The sequence below is a fragment of the Coffea arabica genome, chromosome 2e, assembly GCF_036785885.1.
Source record: "Coffea arabica cultivar ET-39 chromosome 2e, Coffea Arabica ET-39 HiFi, whole genome shotgun sequence".
Classification (NCBI taxonomy): Eukaryota; Viridiplantae; Streptophyta; class Magnoliopsida; order Gentianales; family Rubiaceae; genus Coffea; species Coffea arabica.
The window spans coordinates 31,599,734-31,605,055 of record NC_092313.1 but is presented as its reverse complement, the minus strand read 5'-3'; the positions used below and the strand labels follow the sequence as shown (position 1 = coordinate 31,605,055).

At 36.0% G+C, this 5,322-nt stretch overlaps 1 long non-coding RNA gene across 1 annotated transcript; it reads left to right on the top strand.

The window, feature by feature from the left end:
* Positions 1 to 285: 285 nt before the first annotated feature.
* Positions 286 to 4,194, top strand: LOC140037264 (uncharacterized). Its single transcript, XR_011841183.1, has 3 exons — positions 286 to 1,068; positions 2,233 to 2,402; positions 3,951 to 4,194. It is a non-coding gene; the product is annotated as an uncharacterized lncRNA (long non-coding RNA).
* The last annotated feature ends 1,128 nt before the right edge of the window (positions 4,195 to 5,322 follow it).

Genomic DNA, 5,322 nt, shown 5'->3' with positions numbered 1-5,322 from the left:
TATCTGATATAAAAATAATAATGTATCTTTAGACTCCCTATCATGACACTTGAGAAAATGTGAGACACACCAAAAAAGTTAAAACACAAAACCATGTCGTTTGATTTTGGTAGAGGATTCCTTTGCCTGCCAAAACACTTAGTGAAATCTCAAATCTTTAATTTTGCCGGCAAGTGAAATTTTGATTCTTCTCATCTCTCTCACAAACTCTCTCTTGGCAAACTATCTCTCAAAACTCTCGGCCAAAATTTTCCTTTGCCCACAAAGTTTTTTCTGTTGAATCTCTCTGCAATCAAACTACCCTTGCTTTCCTATTGAAGGTATGGACTGCAGAAAGAGGATCTGGGACAAAACCCACCACACGAAAGCTTTGAAAAAAGTAAAAAGAGAGAAAAGAAATTCCCAAGGAAAGAGGAGGCTCTGTCCATCTGAGGAGGAAGGAGCTAAGACCAGTAATTATGCTTGGGCCTCTCCCCGAGAGACCCTTCACTGTTTTCAGAACCTGCGATTCAAGTGCCACTGCTTCTTGGCTCTCTCTTTTTAGGACCCCAAGGAAGAGGCTTTTGCCAAAGATCTTAATTCCCTCGTCGTTGCAAGTTGGAGTGCCAGGAGGCTAAGGCCCTAAATTCAAGTGCACACAATCGTGCCTTGGCAAACTTGGGTAGTTTCAAGCAGGCCATGCGAAAGCAACAGCCCACGCAGGAGCCATCTGCCCTAACTGAAATGGGGATGAAGACTTGTGGGCTATTCATATCTAGCAGCGAGCAATCAGGTTGGTGACAGCGGAACAATCGATATCCAACCCCTTTGGCAGCAAGCCAGATTCCAGCTACCGCACAACTAACCCTTGTTTGGTTGGGGTACTACTACTCCTTATTCGATAGAGGGCATTAGGGACAGCCTGCCTTTCTACAAAGATCCCAATCTCCCACCAGCCTAGCCACAAGAGTGTTGGATAGCCGAGTCCTTGAGTTAATGCAGTTCTTGCAGCTTTTGCAATTTGATTTCCAGTTTCTAGTCTTATAGTAGGAACCTCCGCTCCAAGGACAAAGAGACCAGGTGAAAGGGGTGCGGGACTCTCTTTAACCCCCATGATATACCTCGTTTACTTCTTCCTGCCCTAAATTGATTCCTCTTGGTTGTCTACTTCAATCTGATACAATGTTTTTGTTGAATCTGATATAATGTTTTTTGCTAAATCTCGCTGTTCAGCTTTAAGGATTTGTTGTCCATAAGCTGTTCGATAAAATGTCAACCTTCTTTCCTTTGGTACTGATATTAATTTACTCAATAATATATACACTAATAGAAATTTAGTGAAAAGAAACTCATTTTCTAATATTGATACTACACTAATTTGTAGCTTTGACAATAATACAAGAAGGTAAATCTCTTTTTAGAAGCTAGTAGTCTCATTTTATTGGCTACTTGATGAAGATGCAATTTTTGGCATGGAGATCATTTGGATTTTGTGCAACAATGAATGTTTACTGTTATGCTCTACTGTAGCTTGAAATAACTCATATAGTAGTCAATTTAATCAATCTAGGGTGGGTAAACGAATTGTGTGAATTAATATATATACTCACATAAGACTCTGTTGCTGATAAGTGTATGTTTCCTTGTTAACTCGAAGGTGATAAGTTGAGCTGAACTTGTAATTTTTTTTTAATGTGAAAGTATTATGATCATTGCTTTATAAGTTGGTACATACACATGTTCCGTTGTTTTTTACTGTATTTCAAATTTTGTTATCTTCTGATTAATCTATGAAAAAATGCAGTCTCCCTGTTGGAATATGATTCTGGTGATGTCGTTGGTTTAGTGATAGAACAAGTGGAGGACTCAGATTAACTTGTTCTGTCCTAGAAATATCTCATCTTAGTTTCTTGAACATTTTGGGTTTAACTATTTTGTCTTTACACCAAAACAGAAAGCTGTAATTCTATTTGGATACCTTAGTTAAGGAGACAGAAGAAGTGCACTTTCTCCAGAATGAAATATCTTTTCTGGTGTTTTATTAGTATGAATTCCTTGCAAGTAGTGCCTAATCAGTCTAACCTATATCCAATTTTTCTAGGTCAATCCTTGAAACCTGACTAGTTTGACTTTTACCAAATTAGCATTTTGAATTTTATGATATGACTACTGTGAATCTCATTCTATCTTTTATTAATTCACTCCAATTTGTGCTGAAAAAGAAATTTTGTGTGTTTATACACGAGGCTGCAGGTCCATTGAATACAACTTGGAACTCCAGAACTTCGAAAGATGACATGGAAGATATGTGGATTCATCCCAATGTTAATAAGGAATGGATGAAGTCAGGAGAGAAAAAGGGAAAAGTTCGATTTTCTCATGACACAGAGAAGAGGCCTTATCTTTCCCGTGTGGAACTAAGGGTGAGATATTGTTTATACAATACGTATTTAATGACTGACTATTGAATGTTAGCCTTTTTCTTTAATTTGATCTCTCTTTGGTACGCATTTTGCAATTTCCTTTTCCATTGTGCTCTAAGTTCGTTTTCTGCATACCTGTGTAGTTTTACTCCATGGTAATTCGTCTTTAATGCCAATTAACTGTTTGTGCTCTCAAGCAGACACGTCATGGGCTTTTCTTAGACAAAAATGCTGCAAGCTTGTGGGAGTTTTTAATTTCTTTTAATAGCTGGGTTGACTGACGTAATGAGTTTTGTTTGTACCTATGTTCTTTCAATTGCTATGATTTAATCATAGGATGTCTTAAAGGGGACAAAACAAATACTCAAGCAAATATCTTAATGTTATTAATTAGTTCTATAATTCGAAAATCACTCCCTTATCCTTGTTTATTAGTATTTGACATGTTTACTTACTATATAGTCTAGATGTGCTAATTGTGACAATCCAGTGAACAAGTAATCACAAGTAATCATTCAAACTTCTTCATTGAGCACTTGGATTTGTTCATTTGTGATGTTAGTGCTTCGTGAAATTTTGTCCAAGATATCTCTGTTGTTTGACCTTTCCAGTGAGATAAGAGGAACCAGTTGAAGATTGATGGGATATTCGTGGTTATGACTGAAGGCTCTCATTTCACTAGTAGTCAGTTTTGTTTGATTCAATTGGGCCTACAGATGATGTTCATTAGTGCTTTCCATGTATTTGTTGTGAAAGGTTTGTGAAAATTGTAAATGTTCCAAGAACCATTTCTTGTTCTGTTCTTTCTTTTTTAAGTTTTTTTTTTTTTTTTTTTGGGTAGGGAGAGGAGGGTCAGGGGGCAGGAGATTGGGTTTATTGGACTTTGTGGTTGGTATAAGAGGATGAGTGGTGTGATTATGGTTGTTGGCAAGTATGAGGTGGTAACTAATAGATGAAATTAAAGCTTCCAGGTGGGAAACGTTATGATCTTTTCTCTAGCTAATATTTAAGAAGTAAATGCAACTAAAGCTTCATGATCAGCTACTGCTGCACATTTATGTATTGGCTTTATGGGCATTGAGTTGCTAATACTTATTCTGAAAGCTTTTAACTTTACGCATTGATCTGTCCTGTAATTGCCGATATGAAATGCATGTAACTAGTTTTGTTAGCAGTTGACTTTATGTTACTGAGTGGATACAAGGTTTAGTTTTTCATTGATAGCAGATTGATCTTAAGTGTGAGTGGGTTGCAAAATTTCCCTCTGGAAGTGATTATTTCGTCGAATACAGAAAATTTGAACAAATTTAAATCCTTAGAATGGTTCCTAACTTTGAATCAAACAAAATGACATGGCTCGTGGCCTAACCCAGAGTAGTGGAAAAGGGGTTCATGTCTTTACATCGTGGCTCTTAGGTCTCATCATGAATGGCTTCGCCTCTGGAATCACGACAATTTAATTTGATCTTTAGCAAATACATTGTGGCTTTTCTGGAAAGCTCTTGTTAGTATGATGATCTAATGATCCCCCACAAACTTTGTGCACAGGTGGAACCAGCTGAAGATTGATGGGGACTTCGTGGTTATGACTGAAAGCTCTCATTTCATTGGAAAGTTTGGAAGCTACTGTTAGTTCTTTCAACTTGTTAGGGATGAGAATCTTTTAGGTTGTGCACAAGAGAGTATTTCAAGTTTGTGTACTTGAGAATGTTTTAGTACTTGTTTGGGATTTTAGTACTTGCTATGTTTGTACTTGTTACCGACTTTTAATTCAATGAATTATATTTGAGTATCGACTTCTTTTTTTAAATTGCTATATGCATTCTGTTCTTTTGGTTAATTTTACAAGTCCCTTGGGATTCTGGTTGATGGAATGTACAGCAGGGAGGACTAATTGTAGGTTGCTTCCATATAAAAAAAAAAATAGGGAAAAAACTCCTGACAATTAAAAGTGTCAGCATAGCTTAGCTTCGAAAAACACTAATGACAAATGGGCATGTCATCCAAAGCAGTGTAAATTCACATGGCTACGTGTCCTTAAAGCCATATATTAAGACAACTCAAGATGCCTTCATAAATTGGATATCCTACTGATCCGCTACTGATGTTCTAATGGTATACTAACACTTTCGATTATCACAAAAAAAAGTTTTTGTTGGCAGGAGGAATGCTATAGCAGCATGGTTTTCCTAACACATTTGAATGCTGCTAAAGATTTAAGGCTATCCCCACATTGGAAGGGACAACACTCGCCCTAGGTGTGAGGATAGATAAAGTGTCAGGTTAGATTATCTATACTGACACCTGTAGATATATGTTGCTTTACTGGTTTATTTCTTAAATTTTCCCAGCCATAAGATAAACATATAATTTATTAAAAATCTTTTGGACTATTTCTTTATTTACTACAGAAATAATCATTCATTGTCTAATTTCCTTGAAACATACGCAAAATAAGTTCAAGAATTTACCTAAATATTCATGTATTCAAGAAAATCACATAGGTTCTTTCATTACAATGAGATTAGAATATCTGATGACTCAATATCAAGAAATGAAGCGCTGAGTTTGCGATTACTACCATCCATGTCTAAGTTATTTTTCGTTATTCTTTGTCACTTGACTTTTCATTTGGATAGCGGTAGCGATTTGTGCCTACTTTCTTTTTCAAAATTTTGTTTAAAATAATGACTGACAAAAATAACATATTTTATCAACCAAAAGTCCTTACTAACTGAACCAAAAATGACACGTTATAATGATTAATCCCGGTAAAGGTTGATAAGGTTTCGTGTTTGAATGTTAGTAAGAAGAGAGAAAGAAAGGCCATTCTTTGACCATTTTTAATCAAGAATGTCATTTCCAACTCTCAAAAAGTAGAGAGTTATTTTTTTTTTTTATCAAAAACGACATCACTTTA